The sequence below is a fragment of the Lynx canadensis genome, chromosome A1 (genome assembly GCF_007474595.2).
Source record: "Lynx canadensis isolate LIC74 chromosome A1, mLynCan4.pri.v2, whole genome shotgun sequence".
In the NCBI taxonomy this organism is placed as follows: domain Eukaryota; kingdom Metazoa; phylum Chordata; class Mammalia; order Carnivora; family Felidae; genus Lynx; species Lynx canadensis.
In genome coordinates, this window is record NC_044303.2 from 63,597,623 (window position 1) to 63,622,079 (window position 24,457).

At 38.2% G+C, this 24,457-nt stretch overlaps 1 long non-coding RNA gene across 1 annotated transcript in view; it reads left to right on the forward strand.

The window, feature by feature from the left end:
* Positions 1-22,827, forward strand: part of LOC116737930 — a 36,804-nt gene extending 13,977 nt beyond the window's left edge. Inside the window, exons 3-6 of the long non-coding RNA XR_004343273.1 lie at positions 13,347-16,135; positions 19,871-20,160; positions 21,027-21,095; positions 21,553-22,827. This is a non-coding gene — a long non-coding RNA (uncharacterized LOC116737930). The remainder of the gene's footprint in view (positions 1-13,346; positions 16,136-19,870; positions 20,161-21,026; positions 21,096-21,552) is intronic.
* Positions 22,828-24,457: the final 1,630 nt, after the last annotated feature.

Sequence of the window (24,457 nt, forward strand, 5' to 3'; positions counted from 1 at the left end):
CATTAACTTACTTCAGAATTAACTGCCTATTTGTTGAACCATCTCCTATTTCCTAGTCATTTCAGCTTCAAAGTTCCTGGACTTAACATGGTGTCTAATATGTCCTGCTGCCATCTTAATCTGAGGTTAAATAAAGGCCTTTTAAGTATTTTTTAATCTCATGAACCCATCCCCAAGTAACTGTGTTTAAAAGATTGCATAATGATTTAAAAAAATATATTGCATAATGATGTCAAAGAAAAGCTTCTTGTATTTCAAGACCAGGAAAGATTCCTTGGAATGTGGATAGCTGGGGTTGAAGGGAGCAGAGAATGCAGAAACACCATGGCTTACCCCTGGTTTCATGGGGGCGGGGCCGAGGTAGGAGGTAAACAGAAAGTCCAGACACACTGGGAATGTGACAGCCAGGTTTGCCACCTCACTCAGGTGACAGGCCTGAGAATTCTCACCAGATTTCTCATGACTAACTGTGGCATGAGAGAGCAGCAGAATGATTCCTGTGCATGTAAGGAGGCCTGGAAGTGTCAGAAGGATCCTGCTTGCCTGAGAGTGTCGTGCTTGAAAAGGCCTTCAGTCATGAATAAGAGACAGCCCAACAGTGGCAAATATGGTCTAATATCCAAAACTCAATGTGGAAAAAGCCCCTCCCTATCCTGGAATTTGTGGCTGAAATTCATTATTGCTACATGTGTCCATGGGATTAGAGGCTGAAGATATTAAGAAAGCATTATTGGAAAAGTTTGGTCTAGAATTGTGTAAGAGAGCAAGTAGACTAGAAAAAAGTAGGTGGTAGTTACGGAAGTGAGGTGGGAGTTGCGACCACCACAGACACTAACCTGTGAGCCCACAGTACAGAACTGGTGGGATAAAGTGGACACTGCTGAAAAAAGCAAAAGGACCTGCTATGCCTCCTTATTCTCTGAACTTTGACCTCCACAGCAAGGAAGGGGAGTTATAGCCACTCCATCCCTACTCATTTATTTAGTCTCTTTGCTGAAACGATGTAGTAATGAACAAGCCAGGCTGTTATGCTGCAGAACTGCATAGGGCAGGATGATGTGCTGCATTGCCTTGTGCAGAACCTTGAGACATTATTTCTTAATAACCTTAAGATTTATGTTGAGTGGCTTGAGTAATTTTGCTTTAGACAATTTATTCAGTTCTTCATCCTTCATAGAGGACTTGTGAATGTCTTTATGTTTAGTTACAGATAGTGGCAACTAACAATTCTCGAGTGTCAGGCACTGGGTATCTATTTAATCCTGACAGTAACACTATGAGATAACTGCTGTAATTACTGTCCCCATTTCATAGATGAAGGAACTGAGGCAGGGAAACTATGCAGTTGACCCCATTCACAAAGCTGATAAATGGAGGAGCCAGAATTTTAATCGAAACAGTCTAGTTCTAGAGCCAGTTCCCTTAACTGCTGCACTGCCTTTCAGACCAGTGTATCATTATGATAATTATGCTAACAGGATGTAAGGGAATAGCAGCAAAGTATTAACATTACCTACTGCCAAACAGACAAATCTAGGGCAATTTTAATATCTGAGTTTATACCTTCCCCAAATTTTGTAGAATGACCACATTTTTATTATAATCACAAAAAAAGATAAGTATAATTTCTATGAAAATTATGCAAAGAGTAGTATAAAGGACTCTCACTGGAAAGACTGAGAAATACATGGAAAATGTCCATCACAATGTTATCCAAGTGGTGAGATTTTTTTCAGTGATTTTTTATTTTCCTGCACTTTTATTTTTTTGGTTTGGATTTTAAGCCCCTAGTTTAAGAGAAAAAAATAAAAATTACATGTGGATTTTATGCTAAAAATTGATAACCCTGGTACAATCAATGATTTTCCAAAAAAAAAAAAAAATACTACCAAAAACGATACCAAAAGCACATAAATTGTTAATGGATCAATAACCAAGAAATATTTTAAAACGTAACTGAACTACACCCCTCAAAGACTTTGAGCCTAGGGGCGCCTGGGTGGCGCAGTCGGTTAAGCGTCCGACTTCAGCCAGGTCACGATCTCGCGGTCCGTGAGTTCGAGCCCCACGTCAGGCTCTGGGCTGATGGCTCAGAGCCTGGAGCCTGTTTCCGATTCTGTGTCTCCCTCTCTCTCTGCCCCTCCCCCGTTCATGCTCTGTCTCTCTCTGTCCCAAAAATAAATAAACGTTGAAAAAAAAAATTAAAAAAAAAAAAAGACTTTGAGCCTAGAGAATTTGAGGTATTGAGTTATTTTAAATTTCTGAGGCTGAGCCAATTCCAATGCTATTATAAACTCTGAAACAACAGAGGAAAGGTAAAAGTCTTCCTAATGCATTTCTTCAAGTTAGCACTAACATCTGAGAAAAATACTAAATCTAATAGACGGTAATCTCACTTATGACAGATGCAAGTTAACTACATAAATATAATGCAAATAACATAACATATGTAATAGTATATTAAAATGGTTGCTGTCACCACTGTGACTTAGCTCTGCTTTGGTAGTGTTTAATGAACTCAATGAAAAAACTAGAACACAGAAGTAATTGGCCTAACTATTGGACAAGTGGAGGCAAAATTATCATTATCAGCCTTCAAAATGATTGTCTTCCTGGGAAACCCAAAGAAAATCAGTGGAAAAATTACTAGAACTAAAAAAAAAGAAAAATTGGACTAATGAGAGATTTCAATGAGGTTATTTAACACAAAAGTAAGATATAAAAACCAATGGTTTTCCTAGATACTAGCATATTTATGCTACAAAGCAATTTTAAAGGCTAAAAAACAGTACAAACAGTAGAAAACATTTAGAAAAAAACTTTAGATATGGAGAGTGAAAGGTAGAAAATTTAAACTTCACTGAGATTCATAAAAGAAAAGTATAAACAATGCGAGCCAGGTTTCTATATGAGAAAAACAGCAATATGTCAGTCTTCCCATACTGCATTATTGAACTAACACTGCTCCAATAAAAACTCAGTGGAATTTACTTTTGGATCTGGCAAAAATAATTCCAGTATCCATCTGGAAGAACAAACAGGTGTGAAGATGGGAAAAAGGTGAACAACACAGGAAACATAGGAGGCACTGAATGTTTTATGAAGTTAGACTAATAAAGTGAGACACACTGGCAGTAATCAAGACAAATCAGTGGAGCAAAATAAATAGGCCTCCGACAGCCATTATATACAAGAACTCCAAAATAGGTAAAATACAAACCTACACTAAAGAAAATGTCTGAAATAAAAAAAGGAAATAAATAATAACAAAAGAGAAATAGAAGTACTGTTCTTAATATAAAAAGCAATCATAGGGTTGCCTGGGTAGCTCAGTCGGTTGAGCGTCCGACTTCAGCTCCATGGTCTTGCAGTTCATGGGTTCGAGCCCTGTGTTGGGCTCTGTGCTGACAGCTCAGAGCCTCGGAGCCTGCTTCAGATTCTGTGTCTTCCTTGCTCTCTGCCCTTCCCCCACTCATGCACTGTCTCTCGTTCAAAAATAAACGTTAGGGGCGCCTGGGTGGCGCAGTCGGTTAAGCGTCCGACTTCAGCCAGGTCACGATCTCGCGGTCCGTGAGTTCCAGCCCCGCGTCGGGCTCTGTGCTGACTGCTCAGAGCCTGGAGCCTGTTTCCGATTCTGTGTCTCCCTCTCTCTCTGCCCCTCCCCCGTTCATGCTCTGTCTCTCTCTGTCCCAAAAATAAATAAACGTTGAAAAAAAATTAAAAAAAAAAAATAAACGTTAAAGGAATTTTTTTTTAATTAAAAAAAAAAGTCATAACAAAAGACATCACAAAGTTCTCAAAGAAGTGAACAGGCAAAAGGTGGATGTTGATAATTTAGGGAAAATGAAAAACAAGTGGCAAATAAATATAGTGTGTGCTGGTTGGGAGAAATGGCAGAACTAGTGCCAGGCAAGGGCAGTATTGGTGCTTATTTCTATGCCACAATAATCCCAGAGATTTCTACTTGGTGGTGAAGGGAATATTTTCAGAAGATTCTTAACATACATCACTACGTTTTCTATTTTTGTGGCAGACTGTTCATTCCACCTCCAAATGTTGTCTCACCCCCCACATCTAGAAACAGGATCAGCAAAGTTTTACCTGGCTGTGGCTCCCAGGAGTTAACCACCCCACTCTTCTGGGTAGTGCATATATACAGGTACTGGCACACCACAGACACATAGATCAATGGAACAGAATAGAAAGCCCACCAATGGACCCAGCTAGAGACTATTGGCTCCTTTGCAGTAGGAGTGGCTAAGTGAGTAAGTTCTTGCTAATGATAAGTAAACACAGGTGATAGGTGCAGCTTCCAGGTCACTTCCTTTAAAGCAATGTGCTTATCTTCCTCTCTCTTTTCCCATCCTTGAGAGGAAATACGGACCTGGTGCTGGTGAGTCAACTTTGGCTATGCAGAGAAGTAGAATGGAACTCTAGGGTTGAAAGCAACAGAGTGAAGGAGCTTGGATTTCTAGACATCCTTTTGGAGTGGAGCCTTCGACATTAAATGGGGCTGCGCTGAAACAAAGGCTGACAGGCAAGTAGTTTATGTTAGAAGTGACTCCCAGAGCGGGGATGAGGGAGAGGGGAGTGAAAACAGGAAAAGAGTTAAGTTGGTCACTACTAAAATTGCCAGGTGTTCCATCCCATGAAACCCTCAGAATACCCTCACAAAATGCATTCCAAAACTGTCTGCCTTGGGAGGGAAAAGGAGGACTCGTTTTTCTTATTGGTTTTCATTTCCTGCTGAAATTGCTTCTGGGTGTTAACCACCCCACTCTTCTGGGTAGCAGATATATATGGGTACAAAAACAGACACAAAGATCAATGGAACAGAATAGAAAACCCAGCAATGGACCCACAACTATATGGTCAGCTAATTTTTGACAAAGCAGGGAAGAATGTCCAATGGAAAAAAGACCGGCTCTTCAACAAATGCTGTTGGGAAAACTGGACCACTCTCTTACACCGTACATAAAAATAAATTCAAAATGGATGAAAGACCCAAATGTGAGACAGGAAACCAAAATCCTAGAGGAGAACACAGGCAGTGCTGTAGCAACTTCATACTGGAAGCTGGAGCATGAGGTGTCTTCAAGGAGATTAAAATGGTGCACACGAGATGTCCAATAGCACACACACCCTTTGCCCCACTCAGATCTGCTGGTGTCCTGCATTAATTGCAATCCATTATAGAGTTCCTGTAAAATGATGCCTGGTCATGATCTCAGCACACTTAACATGACAGCATTACTGAAATAAGTGTGGTCCTATTACTGCAGCTAGTCCTGCCTCTGTTTTGATATTCATCATTTCCTTCTTCCACCACGTTTTCTGGATTTCTTGATCTCCTTGTCTCTCAGCTTGCATCTCAGCTGATGTTGGTCACTTGCTTGGTGTGATTATCCAGGCCTTCACCCCTAAAGACTTTGACCCCTTACTTGCCATATCATATTTGGGTTGCAGTTGCTGTAATTACCATTCATCATGATCAACAGGCATAGAGGCACAGAGACACCCTAGTGAATTCCCTGGGCTCAATATATACTCTTCACTCACTTCATTTTGTACTAGCAACTCTAGCTCATGGTGATCAGGATGAATTACATTCACCATTACAGTAACTCCTTTATCTGCCTCCCCCCCTCGCAAACTTGTCGCCTGCACTAAGAAGCCCAAAGTTACCAAGGCTAGTTTTTGTAACATTCCAGAGGGGAATATCCCCAACAACTCACTTCAGATATGTCCAATGATCAACTTAATGTCCTTCACCTCCAAATTTACCCATCATTGACTGTTCTACAAAAATGGAGCTCACCTTTTTAAGTATTTTTCCCTGATAACTGGTGTAGTACTAAGCTTTGTCGATAGAAGGTGCTGAGAACAGACTGCAGGAGAAAGAGGTGTTCTTTTCTCATCCTGGTGCTCACTTGGCAGGCTCTTCTCCATTGCCCATCTCCTCCAACTTATAACTGTCTGCAGTTCCCAGAAACAACAGTTCCATTGAGCAATTTCACAGTGGAATACCTAGGACAAGACCTAGCCCCATGAATAGCTATCCCTAGCACACCAGGGGGTGGATTTCTGGCAAATTCCACTGAGTCAATCCCACAGTGACTTCTCTACCATTCAGTGAGCTGTGCTGACAATTTTAACAAGGTCTGGATCTCAGTCCTTGGGGGGCTTCTTCCTTGAGGCCCTTATCTAAGCCTATTCCTATATTCTCTGGAGTTCTTGCTCCTAACTAGCCAAATCCTCATTCTTCCAAACCCCTGTTTAGTTAGTGATTCTTGATATATTTTTTAAAGATTTTATTTGTTCATGTTTCAAGTAAACTCTACACCAACATGGGGCTCGAACTCAGGCCCCTGAGATCAAGTGTTGAATGTTCTACCAACTGAGCCAGCCAGGAGCCTCAGTGATTCTTGATATTAAACACTTCTTGTTCAAATTACTGCATGTTTTCTCTCTCCTGATTGGGCCCAGGCTTACATAAGCAGACACCACAGTAGATAATGAGAAGAATGAATCTTTCAGGGGTGAGGCCAGGGACCATGGGGAGCAAGTGGACAAATGAGTTCATTTCAGAAGTCAGAACCAGAGCCTAACCAAGGAATTTACTTTATTGTCTAGTAAGGAAATCTTTTCAATTCCTGCCAGATAGAATACATCATAGTGATTGCAGTGTTGCCATTCTTTGCTTTTAGAATGGTAATTTTTATTGCAGCTCTTCATCTTCATCATTTTGAATTGAGATGTATGGGAGTGCGAGTAACTTGTCTCTAAGATAGTAAATTGTTAGTCCTTGAAGGTCCGTCTCCAAATCAGATGGACAGAAATGAACACCACTAGGAGATCCGAGATTTTGAAATGGGAACAATAACTAGATGAACTTTGAGCTGAATTCCCTGGGGAGGGCCTGTGCTTTCTGTTTGGGAAGATTGGTGCATGTGGACACTTGGGCACTGGAGGCCAAAGGCAAGACTTCTGTTTTCCAATATTCTTTCTCCATTTTTCCTTTTAATAGTAAAACTCCTCGAGTTTTTGATGAGTATTTGCCCAGCCAGAGACTGTATTTTTCCAATCTCCTTTGTAGATAAGTAAGGTTGGGTTCTTGACAATGGGATGCAAAGGGAAGAAATACATGTGACTTCCCAGTCTTGCTCTTGACATAATTAGGTGTGTGCTCCTCTCTCTTTTATCCCTTGGTCTTGACTGAAGACTCAGTCTGGTGAGCCAGTTTTGAATAGGTGGTCCAGGGGAGTCCTCTGCTTGCCTTGCATCGCCTGCTTGCCTCTGGACTAATACTTGAGAGAAAGCTAAAATTATCTTTCTTGTTTTGTTTTTGTGAGCTAATGTATTCTCGGTCTCTTTGTTACATCAGCTTAGCCTGTTCCCTAACACAATCTTCTTTCTCACATTCCTTTCAAATTAAATGTTATTTTTCTTCTATCTGACATGGAAATTTTACAGTATTTCTTTCCCTTGAGTCTACCCTCCCCCCATTTTTTTGCAGAGAGAAGAGTTTGCAGAAATCTTTGGCTTCATCTCATTATTCTTTACTGTCACTGCCTGCAGGCAGAGTCCATAATGTAAATGTAAAATTGTGTTCAGCATAAGTTCCCTTGAGTATGTAATTATAACGCCTTCCAGGGTGCACCTAAATAAGAAGAATCTGTTTCTCCAGCCCAAGATTGCTTTTGGTGTCAATCACACAGTGAGATATAGACAGAGGCAATAACTGTAGTAACTAACACCAAATGAGGCAGACCACAATATGAAACATTATGCATTTTCATTGCTGATAATCTTGGGAGGATTCAGAAAATATGGAGGGCCCTAAGCATGGAATGGGAGAATTCTAATTTATTTTGTAGGTGTGCAAAATATCTCATAACCAAATAGTAGTTTTGCTCATCACCAAAAGCACTAAGTGACTTAGTTCTGTTTTATACTAAACACAAGTGATGATTAAAACATATCAGTATTTTCTATTATCAAAACACTGATCAAATACTGATCAAAGTGTAGATATTAATTTCAGTTACTGTGTAATCTATAACAACTAAATACATACACACATGAAAATCCTTTAGTGTATAGATATACTAAAATATGTTTTTAAAATATATAAGTATATTGGGGCGCCTGGGTGGCACAGTCGGTTAAGCGTCCGACTTCAGCCAGGTCACGATCTCGCGGTCCGTGAGTTCGAGCCCCGCGTCGGGCTCTGGGCTGATGGCTCGGAGCCTGGAGCCTGTTTCTGATTCTGTGTCTCCCTCTCTCTCTGCCCCTCCCCCATTCATGCTCTGTCTCTCTCTGTCCCAAAAATAAATAAACGTTGAAAAAAAAAATTTTAAAATATATAAGTATATATAAATATATACAAAACCTTTAAAACATACAATATAAGCAATATAAGTAAGCGATGATTGTTGATGGTCACTTATATTAACTAAATCAAAATATACTCATTTCAAAAATTAAATGCTTTTTAAAATGTTTATTTAGAGAGAGAGGGAGAGAGAGAATGAGCGAGGGAGGGGCAGAGAGAGAGGGAGAGAGAGAATCCCTACCAGGCTCCACACTGTTGGCACTGAGGCCAACACAGGGCTCGATTTCATGAGCTGTGAGATCATGACCTGAGCTGAAATCAAGAATTTCATGCTTAACCGATTGAGCCACCCAGGTGCCCCCCTAAATTAAACTCTTATATGAAGCAGAGTTTCATGCATACATAAATAAATAATTATGCAATTTATTTACTTCATAAATAAATAATAGATTATTCTGATTGGATTTTAAATACATCATAACACTCAGAGAAGTTTGGATCTAGAACCTTTGTGTAGGAGAATGTAGTTTTTGAATCATTTAGTAAAATATTCAAGTAATTAAAAATAAATGCTTTTGGGGCACCTGGGTGATTCAGTCGATTAAGCATCCAACTTCAGCTCAGGTCATGATCTCATGGTCAGTGAGTTCAAGCCCCACATCTGGCACTGTGCTGACAGCTCAGAGCCTGGAGCCTGCTTCGAATTCTGTGTGTGTGTCTCTCTCTCTGCCTCTCCCCTGCCTATGCTCTGTCTCTCTCTGTCTCTCAAAAAAATGAATAAACATTAAAAAAAATTTTAAATAAATAAATGCTTTCAATTTCTTCAAAAAAGTTTAATTGCTGACATTAACTTGATGACTTTGAAAATATACTTTGAAAGAGTAAAGGAATACAATTAATTTTAGAACTAAAAATCAAAAGAGGTAAAAAGTTTAGAGGCAATGCACTGTTTCCCAAATTTTAATCATTTTTCAATCCCTCTCAATTTCTGGCATATCTATATAATACTTAAAAAACATTTACCTAATCATTTTATTTTATTCCATTCCATTCCTACTTAAATATGTTTATTTTTTAAAATCAGCATTATGGTTTTACCTGCCGTAAATATTATGCTTAACACATAATATTATTTTCTAACTACTTAAGTAAAAAAATATTCTTAGGTTGCAATCTAAAGTCATCTCACATGACCCACATACCACACTTTGGTTAATAATTGATACAGCATTGCACTATATAAAATTCTTCTAGTATCTGGAGCCTAAGTAAAATACAAAGTCTGCTATACTTTAAAATCACATTGTGGCAAAAGTGTGTTCATGACCTGACTGCCCAGTATAGTGGTAATGCTAACTATGTCTCTTTTTTTAGGTATTGAGCAAACCGATAAAACTTAGAACCCATTTTATACTGAAGTATGACTTGGAACAATCTGTGGCATATACTGTTATTAATAAGGTTAACTTCACTATCTAAACAGGCTGCTGTGACCTCACATTTACCATAGTTAAAGAGACAGAGGCAAAAGGCAAGGGCTGGCAACGAATTGCATCTCTAAAATTTACTCTGTTCAATAACAAACATGTTATTTTAAAAAAACATTTTTTGTGTAACTTCTCAAGAATGTTTCAGTTTGCTAAAAAAATGAATAATATGCTTTACTATTATCTTTGAAGTAAGAAAGTCATCGTCAGCATAACATTGAGCAATGTTTTAGGTTTGGGGATTATGTTTTTGCATATCTGTAAATTGCCAATTTGCAAGCAAGAACTCCCAAAAATTCAGATTCTATTTATTGGGTAATAAATAAAGCAATAAGAAAGCCATATCATTCTACAAAATACAATTCACCCTTTTCAATGACTGTGATACATCTTACTGTAGAGCAGTGGATTTACATTTGGAGACCAAGTATTTATGACACGATTTTTCTAACATCTAATGTCTGTATTGTTATGAACCAAAATCCTTGCTGGAGTCAAGCTTCGACCTCATCCAAGCCTTGGATCAAAATGTTCTTGATAACTAGGACACTATACATGCTTTTGGACTAAAGCTGAGTAATGAAACCCCCATAGTGCCTAAGCCCACTCCAGTTGTTCAGAGTAGAGTGGAGAGTCCTAGCATGACCATATGGAGGAAGTGTATGTGCAGAAGTCCCTCCGTGTTCCATTCACCCCATGCTTTCCCAGTGTGCTGAAAAGGATCTGTTCACACCACCTTTGGAGATGTATTCCTTTTCTATTGCTGTGTAACAGATCACCACAAATTTAGCAGTTTATAACAACATCTGTTTATTAGCTCATGCTCCTATAGGTCAGAAGTCCAGGCACAGCGTGGTGGGGTTCTTCTGCTCAGGCTAAAATTTGGGTGTCAGCTGGCCATGTCCTCATGTGGAGTTAAGGTCCTTTTCCTGGCTCATTCTTGTTATTGACAGAATTCATCACTGCTGTAGTAGGACTAACATCCTTGTTTCCTTGCTGGCTGTCCGATGGGACTCAGCTCTAAAGTCCTAGAGGCTGTTCCCATTTCTAAGCATGATGTCCTCCCCATGTTAGCAATGGAGAACTGCCCTTCCAATCTCCACTTCCTCTTCTGCTAGCAACCATAGAAAATTCTCTATTTTTAAAGGGCTCATAAGATTGGGTCAAGCTTTCCAGGATGATCCTCCCCATCTCAAGGTTAATGGTGTCATATGTCATAACCTAATCACAGGAGTAAAACACATTAAATTTGCAGACTTGGGGATTATGCAGGGTGTGTACACCAGAGGTAGAATACTGGGGAACATCTTAGAATCCTGCCTGCCACAGAAGCTTTTGTCACTTTCAGCTTGACACATTTCTTTGGCTTATATCCTCACACTCAAGACTTTTTCTTTCTTTCTCTCCCCAAAGAAACTCAGAAAAACTAAAGTTGTCACTAAATTAGTCTACATGAAATAAAATATACATGAAAGATATGTATTCCTGGGCTTTCAAACATGTTTCAAGGTGACACCAAATAAGCTTAGACACTGTTCATCATTTTCAATGCAAATGTAGCTTCAACTAAACCATCACTTTATGGGGGACCCCTTTTGTGACACTATAGTAACTGATAATATAGTTTATATTAATGAGAACATTGTATTAATTCAATATGATTTCTTTCTAACTAATGTCAGACCTACTGTGTAAGCAATTAACCTGTTTATTTCAATACTAATACTAATTTATTCATGATGTTTTTTTCTACAAATTAAATGTATTTTTTAGGCTCTATGAGATTAGTATGCAAATAGTGAAAATTTCAAGTAATTATTGGTGATTTGGTTTTGTCCATTCATCCTGAAATGCCTTAATTCTCCCTCCATGTTTGTTTATTAATTGGATTCCTACAGTAATTCTCAACCAAACCTTTGATTTATCAAAGTATAGATGAAAAGGTACTTATGAAGAATACGAATAGCTCTGATTTGGAGGTACTTACTAAAACATTAAAATTTATTATTAAATAACAAATGGCAATTTTCTTTTTTTTTTAATTTTTTTAATGTTTATTTTTGAGAGAGAAATAAGGAGTATGAATGGGGGAGGGACAGAGAGAGAGAGAGAGAGAGAGAGAGAGAGAGAATCCGAAGCAGGCTCCAGGCCCCAAGCTGTCAGCACAGAGCCCAACGCAGGGCTCAAACCCATGGACCAGACCATGAGATCATGACCTGAGCCAAAGTCGGACCCCCAACCAACTGAGCCACCCAATGGCAATTTTCAAAGCATGATTAAGACCAATGATAAAAAATAAAATAGGCAATGTGTACTATGGTATAGTGGGAAGAATAATAAAGAATCAGACACTGGGTAAACTACTTAATTAACTTATCTTTCAGTTTTTTCACTATAAAAGCAGGGTGATCCTCCAATTTTTTTGAATTGTGGGAATTGAATGCTTTATAAAAGCTATCATCTGTAATAAATGTTCAATAAATACTTCCTTTCTCTGAAAGTGAATAAGCTAATTTAATCAGTTTATTTTAATAAACTTTAAAATGAGTTAAGTCACAACTTAAAGAACACTCTACAGACTTATTTTAATTTGCAAATTATAGATTCAGTTGCTATGCCTAAAACAGAGTAACAGTAGCTTAAATAATACTAAGTACTTTTAAGAATTTGAAACAAAGAACATTGAATAGTGGAGTTAGTTAGATGATGGAATCACTGAGAGGAGTCAAATAGATGATATGTCAACCCAGAGATGAGCAAAAAGTAGGGCATTCCATCTCCCTGAATCCAGAGAGCAAAGGAAGGATGAAGTGTTCTTGAAACCCAGAGGACGGAATGATGAAAAATGCAGCCAGAGATGCCACTCAAGGCACCGGGAGAAATTCCTGGTTTCTTCTTTCTAGCAAAACACAGATCACATGGGAATATGGAGAACAGTCCACGAAGTTTGAGAATAGCACAAAGGCAGTGCTGTATCTGAGGGCAAGCAGGCCCCTGGACTAGCATTCTAACTGGTGAAAGTAAGAGACATGTAATTGACCAGCAACTCAGATTTTAGGTAACTCCAGAGAAGCCTGGATCCTCAAAATACTGTGGTGATTAATTCTCTTAATTGTGTTTTCTCAGAGCTTCAGAACACCACTAACAAAAAGAGAGCTGTCAAAGATAGAGACTTATTCCCTAAACCCTTTCAGGTTAAGACTGTGGTGGGCACACAACTGGTGGCCGCCAGACTGGCAGCCTGAGGAACAATCATCAGGAGAGAAGGCCTTGTCTTCCTGGCCACGAGGCCTGGTGTCAGGCACGGGACCACTATTTGTTGCTTTACTTTTGCTCTTTTTCCAAATGTGGGAATTCTGCCTGTCTTCATTGTTGTGATTAAGATTTGGGGTATGGAAGAGTGTGTTTTCCAAAGGCGATCACGATGATATATAGCCCATCCTTCAAGCTTTTGATACAGTGTGATGTTGACACATGTTCATTGAGATGTGTAAGGAGTCTGTATTTTCTCTCTTTGAATCTAGGAAATCCTGTGACCATGGAAAAAGTGACACTGCGACTTTTGAGGCTGCACATAAAAAGCATACAACTTCCACCTCATCCACCTGACACTCACCATTGGAACCAAATCACCATTTACTTGGGGCAGCTAAGTGCCCTTAAGAAGAATCTATGTGTCTGTACCCCTGCCACCATCTCAGTTAAGGGTGACTGAGTCTCCAGATGATGCCAGCCATCATCCTTCAAGCCTTTTCAGCTGACTCCAAAGGGCACCGAGATGGCATGCCCCCACCAGACCCTTCCAGAATTATGGACTTATGAACAAAATGTCATTGTTTTCAACCACAAAGTTTTGGAGTGGTTTGGTAACTCAGCAATAGATAACCAGAACATAGGGTGATTAAACCTACACTTGAGTCAAATATTGCCAAACATGACAAATCACATTGGACTAAAAAGAGTGTGCTTCTTAAGAGATCCTGGACATGCCACTTTCCATAGTAGCTGGATTTGATTTTGTGTTCTCTGCCTCTGGGGAAGTATAAGTGCATTTTCAATGTGAGTGGGATAATTGTATTTACTATATTAGGCAGAGGAAATGTGGGAATTTTTTGTGCATGTCTAATATGATGTTATAACTGGATCTTTCCTGTCTCCATTTTGACAGAGGCACCAGTGATCAACATCAGATCACTTAAATGACAGTCTCCAATTTCATATTGATTTATTCACCACGTGATGCCTAGCATACGTCACTTGTTACTCTGGGTGCTGGGAATGAAGCAATGAACAAAGCAGTTAAAATTTTCTTCCCACATGAAGCTTACATATGCGGAATTAGAAAGTAACCATCTCTAAAAACCTGTTCCTTAAGGTCTATAAAAAGGAGTCAGGATGTAGTAAAGAGGAAATTGGTCAGGACACTTTATTGGAGAGAGTTGTTTGTGTGTGTGTGAGTTAATCAGGAGCAGCTGGGTTATGTTATGATAACAAATACACACGGATGAGCCAGAGATTGGACATGTGTAGGACGTCATGAATATTGTCCAATAAGGGACAGAAAATCTCAGCAGAAAAAGAATGAAGGTGAACATACATAGTATGAGTGTGGAACAAAATGATATAAGATCATTAGGGAGTCATCTGCCTGATCAAGGGCAGTGTAGCAGAGAGATCGTGTTTTAAGGAGTCTCTGAAGAGAGGAAGGGCAAGAGCAGAGTCCAGAGGGATTCACACTTTGTTCCCTCTGCCTCCCTCCTCCCTTCCCATGGCATGCCTCTAGAGAGAGCAGATCCAAGCTTGGGCTAAAAGAACGTTCAATGGTGAATCAAGTTAAAGATTTTGCTTACGAGTTTGTACTGGATGTCCAATTTTTAAATTGAAACTGTGTTTACTACTGATAGTAACTGAACAACTTTTGTTTTTTGCAAGTGAGTGATCACAAAAATCATGGACCTGTCCAAATATTCTTTCAAGGTAAGGGGATATTACCAGAACTGAGTAAATCTTGAAGCCAAGGTAAGAGACATAACTTAATTGTCACCGCGATCACAATCCTTATGTCATGCTTGTTCAACACAACCAGGTTACATCTATGGGGTAAAGGGTTTGTTTCTCCTGGGTGGACAATGCATAGATCTCCACTTTTACTACTCTGTTACTGGTAAGAGAATTCCATTTCCTTAGGGGCATAAGTTAACTGGAGATCATTCCACCTATCTGTAATCATAAAGTGGACACCTGAGAATCTCAGGTGAGAATGATGGGTAGGTAGCAGGATCAGCATTTGACCCAAGAGTCCATGTGACTCTTGTTTTCATAACTTCAGGGTAAGAGCTGCAGCTTTCTGTTGGGATTACTGATCTGTGGGTGGCCATTTACTTCCACAATGTGGAAAGAGAGAGAGCACAAGCCTGCTTCAGTATATCACTTTAAACCCAGATCCAGCTTTACCATGAAAAAACCTCACTCATTAAAGCGACTAAACTTCAGTTTTTACTTAAGTAATTTGAGGCGTCTCTTTCAACACAATTTTGACCAACACCTGTAGTGTATTTGAAGAGGAACCAATATATGCCTCATCATCTGTAGTATGCCTATCAAACAATACTTCTTAGTCTTTATGGGTCTTGGATCCTTGGAAATATAATGAAATCCAAGGACTTTCCATTAGTTACATATTAGCACAATTAACTCTATATTGGAATTTGGTTTTCTTCACATAGATGACAAAGCAACATTTATAAAGAGCTATATCTTCCTCACATTTCTTCAAATATTGAATATGAATTAAAAAATTATCAAATAAGGTAAAAAGTAAATTCAAGGAGAAGGATGCTCTGCTTGGCCGGGAGGCAAACTTGACACAGTGGAGTGGTTTTTGATTCATTCCGCTATGGCAAGCAATCCTTGCTGCTCTCTACCTCTGACCACACAGAAGACCCCTTCAGTGTGGCTTGCAGTGCTTATAGGTGTTTGTAAGTTTCTGTTTATAGTGAAGTTTTCAGGACTCTGTCATTTTAATCCATAACCTGAAGAATTTTCTCAGCGCTGGACTATCTCCAGGGTTAACTGCTTTCAGTATCCCTTTCCAGAGTGGCAACTTGTACCTAACAATAAGTTTTTGTTTTTGTTTTTTTTTTTCGTCAGTATCTTCAATGCCACATCAAGGCCTCCAGTCAAAGGATTTACCTTATTCATGTGGCTGAAAATATCTGTCGAATGACCCTATTCATGAGTCAACTCTTCCCTGTCAAATGGAGCTGGAATTTGGGTTGATTATATCCTCCTAATAGTGAAACTTCTACATAAGGTTCATTTAAGTATATGAAGACTTGTCTTTTGGAAAATCAACAATTATATACTACCTTCCTTGTTATGACAAAATCTCTCGAAAGGTAGCAATTCAAGGCCCCATTTCAGTTGTCGACTGATCTTAAACATGCCAGTGTAGAACGCTGTGATCTTGCATCCCAGTGATGTTTGGCTCTTCTTCACTCACCCACAAAGCTAGATGAATTCCAACTACTCACGTGCTTATCTCTGCTTGGAGTAGCAGGAAGTTTCTTCTAATTGAGTTTTCTTTGGCAAAACCATAATCTTGAAGATAATGATGCCAAATTGGTAATTCTTTTTTGGGGATCTGTGAACACCTTGAACATAAACCGGGAGCTGCCTGGTTTTATCCTATCTTAAGTTGAAGGAAAAAATAACAACAACTAACATTAATTAAATTTAAATTTATCCAAATAAATATTGGTATTGGAACTTGTTTTGATCATGGTTAAGTACATACATACAAAGTGACTTGACTGAATTCGGCAAACCATTTTGATAACATTATCTAATAACTGGTCTTAAGAGGACAGTGTTTTTTGTTTTGTTTTATTTTATTTTTTTGTTTTTATAATTTATTGTCAAGTTAGCTAGCCTCCAGTGTAAACAGTGTATTCTTGGCTTCAGGAGTAGATTCCCATGGTTCATCACTTACGTGTAACACCCAGTGCTCATCCCAACAAGTACCCTCCTCAAAGACCCTCACCCATTTTCCCTAACCCCCCCAACCCCTCACCCCCATCAACCTTCAGTTTTTTCTCTGTATTTAAGAGTCTCTTATAGTTTCCCTCCCTCTCTGTTTGTAACTTATTTTTCCTTCCCTTCCCCTATGGTCTTTTGTTAAGTTTCTCAAATTCTACATATAAGTGAAAACATATGATATCTATCTTTCTCTGACTGACTTATTTCACTTAGCATAATACCCTCCAGTTCTATCCACGTTGTCACAAATGGCAAGATTTCATTCTTTTTCATAGCCAAGTAGTATTCCGTTGTATATATAAACCACATTTTCTTTATCCATTTATCAGTTGATGGACATTTGGGCTCTTTCCATAATTTGGCTATTGTTGATAGTGCTGCTCTAAACATTGGGGTACATATGCCCCTATGAATCAGCACTCCTGTACCCTTTGGATAAATTCCTAGTAGTGCTATTGCTGGATTGTAGGGTAGTTCCATTTTTAATTTTTTGAGGAAACTCCACGCTGTTTTCCAGAGTGGCTGTACCAGTTTGCACCCAGGGAATGCAAGAGGGTTCCCTTTCCTCCACATCCTCACCAACATCTGTTGTTGCCTGAGTTGTTACTTTTAACCACTCTGACCAGTGTGAGGTCGTATCTCAATGTGGTTTTGATTTGTATTTCCCTAATGATGAGTAATGTTGAGCATCTTTTCATGTGTCTGTTAGCTATCTGGATGTCTTCTTTGGAAAAGTGTCTATTTATGTCTTCTGCCCATTTCTTAACTGGATTAATTGTTTTTTGGGTGTTGCGTTTGGTTAGCTCTTTATAGGTTTTTGATACTAACCCTTTATCTGATATGTCATTTGCAAATATTTTCTCCCATTCTGTTGGTTGTCTTTTAGTTTTGTTGATTGTTTCCTTTGCTGTGCAGAAGGTTTTCATCTTGATGAAGTCCCAATAGTCCATTTTTGCTTTTATCTCCCTTGCCTTTGGAGACATGGCAAGTAAGAAGTTGCTGCATCTGAGGGCAAAGAAGTTGTTGCCTGTGTTCTCCTCTACGATTTTGATGGTTTCCTGCCTCACATTTAGGTCTTTCATCCATTTTGAACTTATTTTTGTATATGGTGTAAGAAAGTGGTCCAGTTTCATTCTTCTGCATGTTGCTGTCCAGTTCTCCCAGTACCATTTGCTAAAGAGAAAGAGACTATCTTTTTTCCATTGGATATTCTTTCCCGCTTTGTTGAAAATTAGTTGGCCATAGATTTATGGGGGTCCATTTCTGGGTTCTCTATTCTGTCTCATTGATCTACGTGTCCATTTTTGTGCCAATACCTTATTGTCTTGATGATTACAGCTTTGTAGTACAGGCTAAAGTAAGAGGACAATGGCTTTAAATCAGGTACTTCGGAAGATAAAAACAAAAATGTGTGTGTGTGTGTGTGTGTGTGTGTGTGTTTCTTTTAACCTCTTGTCCTCATTATTTCAAAGGAAAATCAAATTACTATTTTTCTATCTTCTTTCATTTTGTTCCCATTTCCTGGAACATCTTTCTCTTTCTCTTGTATTTGTCCAAGCTATATTTATTCTTTAAAGCTCTCACAGGTCCCTTCTCTTCAATGATAACTTTCCTGCTGCATCAAGACTTCTTGGAACCCATTGGCATTCATTACAAAGTTTAACACTCACTCCTACTCTGTAATTTTCATTCCCATGTCACATGTTAGTCCTGCCTCCACAATTAGTGTATAATTTCCATCAGGGTGGAAATCATATCTCTACCGCTTCTGTGTAACATGAAACAGAGTGTTTTCTACCTTGCCTGCCACGTCTACTTTAATACTTTTTTGTTTTTCTGTTTGAAATTGTATCAGTGGTAAATGTTATATGTTACAAAGCTTCACACATGTTGGCTACCCATAAACATCTAGAGTTATTTTTTTCTAAGAATAATTCTTAATGTAAAATCACACCATAAATAAAACATGTTCAAATGAGACAGTTTCAAATAGATGCATTTAAGAGATAATAAATCAGAACAAAGCTTTGAGATGGTGTCTAGTTTCAAACATACTAAATGCATTTGAATATAGATCTTTACCAACAAATTGATAGTTCTAAGAAACTTTCTGAGGGAAGATTTTATTTATCATATATTTCAGGCCAGTATTAGAAGACCTAAAAAACTAAGTTTCTAAAAAGGTTGACTGAGTCCACAAAGGAAAAGAGAAGATTGTACACTATTCTTAAAATCACAGAAAATTCCTTTAAACATCAGAACTCCTCATGTTGCCTGAAGATATGTGTGCCTCAAAATAAGAAAAGCTTAAGTTTCCAAACACAGTTTTCATGTTTCTTTACTTAAATGATCTATGAAGCCAGGCTCCATCTTCTTTCAATGCATCCTCCTCTAAAGCCATCACCACTATAAACACGCCAGTGTTCATTTTAATGTTCTCCAAGCACAGCAACTAGGACTTTTTTTCTCAGATGTCACCAAATTTCTAAGGTTCATTTTGCTAGTAAAAAATAAGATTAGGGGGACGCCTGAGTGGCTCAGTCTGTTGGGCGTCCAACTTTGGCTCAGGTCATGATCTTGCGGTTTGCAAGCTCAAGTCCCCTGACAGCTCTGAGCTGTTAACACAGAGCCTGGAGCCTGCTTCAGATTCTGTGTCTCCCTTTCTCTCTGCTCCTCCCCTGCTTATATACTCTGAAAAATAAACAAACATTAAAAAAAAAACTAAAAAAAAAATAATAAGGTTAGTGGTTGGAAGTATTATATTTATATGTGGATGACACCAGAGAGTTTCAGGGTTGTCTTTTGCCACAGGCATCACAGGTAAGAGCCATGGCCTGTCTTTCCTGGTAGAAATTTCCCCAGAGCTGTGGTAATATCCTTGTTGGGATTGTTAAACACCCAAGAAAGACTAACTGGATGGATTAACATTCCATGGTTGGACCCGTGCCCTAAGGTTGGGCATCTGAAAGTTTAAGTCTGCTAAATTGACTGTTTTGCCTCTGTTGTTTAGCTTCAGGCACAAGACACGGACCTCCTCATTCATCAGGCCAAGGAAGCCCGGAAATTTTCCCACAAGACCAGCCAGGAGACTCCGAACACTGGTGGGAGCCAAGAGGATACATCAGGGTCCCTGGTCCTGAATGAAGCACCACCAGCACTTGGGAAAGTGCTACCAGCCACAACAGTCATTAGAACATTCCCACATGCAAGAGGGCCCTGTAGAGCCATATTCCAGAGTGACAACTACTTTTTAAAATCACTAAAATCTTCTCAAACTTATAAGCATGTCTTTAAAAATAGGTATAATCTGCTTCACTTACGAAAGATGTATTGTTGTTATTTTCTGATTTCTTCCAATTAAGATTTTCAAACAGCAAAATTCTATGTGACCCATTAGTGTTTATTAGAAATCTTTCAGTCAGCATATGGTTTTCCAGATACTTATCAATATTTTTTTCTCGAACGATTTCCATCTATTTTCCAAATAGAATTTCCTAAAATGTGAGCCACTATATTTTTGTTGGATGAACAAACCACATTAGTGTAAAACAGAAATCATACATATTGTCTACATATTATTTTAAATGTTTTTTTCCTTCATAGACTTGAAGTTTCTCTCAGCTGTTTATTTTTTGTTCTGTGAGGGTTGGAATTAGTCGGGTATTGCCACTTTTGAACAGTTGGTGGCTCCAACGCTTTGCAACTGTCTTACAAGTATGGCACCAAAATAAGATCGCTCTCTTTCACTGTTCCATGCAGAATTTGAAAACAAAAGTGCATTTGAGTAAATGTGGTGCATTTAATCAGAAGCTGAAAGTTATATCAGATATGAATTCAGAAGAAAAGTTTTAATCTTAGCATATGATTCAAACTATGTAATAATACAAGTAAATACATAGTAGTATATTCACTAAGTGCACTTAAAGCATCAAAAGTGTTCCACTAGAAATATAATGTAAGCCATATAGGTAATTTAAAAATTTCTAGCAGCCACATTTTTAAAAAGAATAAAAATAAATGGGTGAAATTAATATGAGTAATTTATTTTATTTAATCTGACATATCCAGATCATTATTTCAACATGTAATTAATATAAAAGTTACTAATGAGATATTTTACGTGCTTTTTTCCCCTTCCACACCCGATGTATATTTTATACTTACAGCATATCTCAATTTCAACTACCATATTTCAAGAGCTCAGTAGCTGCATATGGCTAGTGGCTACTGTATTGGTGAGTTGAGGTCTAAAGTACCTAAGGGTAGCTCTTCTATTCAGATTAGATGCAATCTATGAATATCAGGTGGCAATTAATTTTTGTAAATGAAATTCTGTAAAGAAATTCTTATTTTTGCATTAATTTGGTCCTAAGATTGGAGCTTTTTTCCTACAGAAAATCATCCAGGAGAATTACCTTACAATTTTGATGAGATAGGAATGAAGCATATGACTTAGCTAGCAGCATATTAGTTTGTGTTACTGACAATTTTAGAGACTGCATTAGCAAGGATTTTGAGATTTCTCTAGAGCCATTATTGGTCCCTTAATATTTTAGGTAGATTCTAACATTTACCCAATGCTTGACTTTGATTTCTGATTCTCCCCTTCCGTTATTTCTAGAATTTAGCTTGCCTCATTCTTTTATTTGGCCTTTGCAGTCTACTCAGACTACATTGTGTTTCCTTTCTCAGGCTGCTGTTAACATTCAGATTGTATAAGAGCATGGCCTCTGGAGTCAAACCCGCTGATTTGAGTCCAGGCTTCACCACTAACTGGTCATGTGACCTCGGACCAACCAGATACTCCTTGTGCTTCAGTTGACATCTAAAAACTGCAGAAAATTATAATGCCTGGTTCCTGAATTGTGGTGAAGATTAAATAAGACACGTCGGTCCTTGGCATCTACCACACAGTAAACATCAGCTTGCACGTGGCTTAGCTCAATCCTTTGGTCCTGTGAAATGTATTGGTGTTGTCTCTTATCAACTCTATCATATTTAACAAAATAAAATAACTTGATGGTAGACCTTTATTTTTTATTGTTGAATGAGGAATTTCATTGGAGATGCTTCCTATTGACACAGATAACTTAATAAAATAAAGTTGTCTGGTCTTCCTCAGATCACCAGACAGGATCTTCTGAATATTTCACAAGGAAAGTGCTGAGGAAGCACAGTGATTGAAGGTCATGGCTCTAGACAGCATTCTGGAAAATATAGCTTCAAACAAAATACAAATATTCTTATTTCTCCCCTGTGCTGTTTATTCTTTATTAAATAGGATCTATTCTGTTGCTAAGGAAGGCAAAAATTCAACTTTTCAAGTGTAATTGTTCTGTACATCTATGCAACATATCTACTGTGTAATTATGGTGTGCTAGGTGTTATGGTTGTTACATTGGTTTTGCTTAGAGATAATGAAGCATTTAAAAAGTTTGAGAACAGTAAATTGGTTCTGGGTCTTGGTGAATAAACTTGACATACTACTTAAACACACAGAAATTAAACACGCTTTTCAAGGTAGTCAAGAATGTTTATTACTTCCTCAACTGTAAACTGAGGTTTAAAAAAATGTAGAACATTTGAAAAAAAAGTCATCTCTGCCATCTGTTGTAGTCCAATCCGGGAATAATGATCTATGGAGGAAAAGGAAACAAAAGCCAGTAAGTTGGTAACAATTCCAAAAACACCTACTAGAAAAGTATTTGTGTACTGATTAGTATCTTGGATTTTTCAATTGATTAAGTTTTTACCATCTGTGGCCACAGCTGTCAGATCTATTTCTGGACAGTAAGAATGTGGAATAAGTCAGGAACTAGAAATACATTATAAAACATATCATGTGGCATAACAAGATGAAATTGTACATTAAGAATATGCTGTATTTGTGTTTTAATCCTCTATCCATTAAAATATTCATGAATAGATTATATCCCTACATTCAATAAATATTTATTTTGTGCCTGATGTGTAGATCTTATAACTAACTTTGTTTTCTTGTACGTTCGGATCTCTTTTGTAGTTAACATGTTCTTTGAAGGGACTGACTTTCACGTTGTAGCTCACAGAGGTCTGTGCAGGATGGATGGCTATGGAAGCCGCAGCTTGGATTAGGCTGAAGGTGGTAAGAATGATGAAGAGGAAAATCCCAGAAAATTTCCGAATGGAGAATTGATGATGTAATGATTGATTATATGGATGCATATGGATGCTAAAAGAGAAAGGAATCTCAGTGACATAATCCAGTAAGATGATAGTGATTTAGTCTGAAGTGTTGTGATGAAAGGTAGTGAACCTGGGGCCCTTGGATAAGATGGCTTTCTTTTTCTTAATGACAGATTATTATTTGGAAGAGTGGAAAGCTGATGGATTCAGTTCCTGTAGAGGTTTCTAGGGAAGTGAAACAGGCAGGCAGTTAAGGATGAACAGACATACTGTAAGCAGAAAACAGGGCCAAGACATTGTTTGATGGCAAACATTTTGTTAGGAGCCATAAATGGCCATAGAGCTTTTCACAACAGAACTCTATAGCCTGGGAGGGCAAATTATGTGTGCACATTGAAAGTTTATTTGATCCATGTTTTCTGCTTCTAATTAAAATCTCATAAGAAAAAACTTTTTTTTTTAAGAAAAAACTTTTAACATTAACTGTAAAGGTACAGATGTTTTTACTGTGCAGACACTGCTACAGCTTTTATTTTGACTTTTACAGATTAACCAGAGAGGTAAATAAGAGTGAAAATATTAAATTGATTTTTCTTTGATGAAATTTTAAAAATTACCAGATTTCATTCTGGGCATCACCAGTTGTGAGAATCGGAAATGTAAAGGAAGGCCTAGAGTTCTATGGCCCAAGTTGATTCTGTTTCTTTATGCTTCAGTGACAATTAGCCAAAACCAACAAATAATCTCAGCTTTCCATATTTCTACTTCTATTTTACTTAATTTCTTTAAGAGTGTGTGTGTGTTGTTGTGTAAATATGTGTGCCCTCTTAAATGTTGCCCTCTTAAGACTAGAGCAGCTCCAGTTTCCAACGCATGTTACCTGGACTTAAAATAAAATATTCATTTTTAAACTTTCTAACTAATATTCTAATCCAATCACATTCCCTTTGTGCTAAATGCCTTGAAGATACAAAAATATACTCTTCCTTGATTCTGTGCATAAGAACTCCACTCTAGTGGAGGTGATAAATCCAAACATATGAATTATAATACCCAATAATGAGGTGATAAATGCCATACAAGAGGAGCAAATGATGAGAATTGAGGGCAGGACTCATAGCTTCTCTACAAGGCAAACTGGTTTCACAGTCAATGAGTATAATAGCCTGAGATATGTTTAGGAATTCAGGTTCTTTGACCAAATAGCTTGGTCAAAGACACAAAGGTGGGAAAAAGAAGTGATTCCATTTTGCTTGAATGAAGTACGTACAAAAGGGAAAAGTGGGAATTCTAAAGAGGTAGGCTGGGGGTCAGCTCAAGAAGGACCTCGTATGGTAGGTCAGGTAACGGACAGTGGTGTGTCACTGAGGCATTTGATGAGCAAAATGGGTGTTAGGGCAATGATAAGAGCACGGGCAGATCAGACAGACCT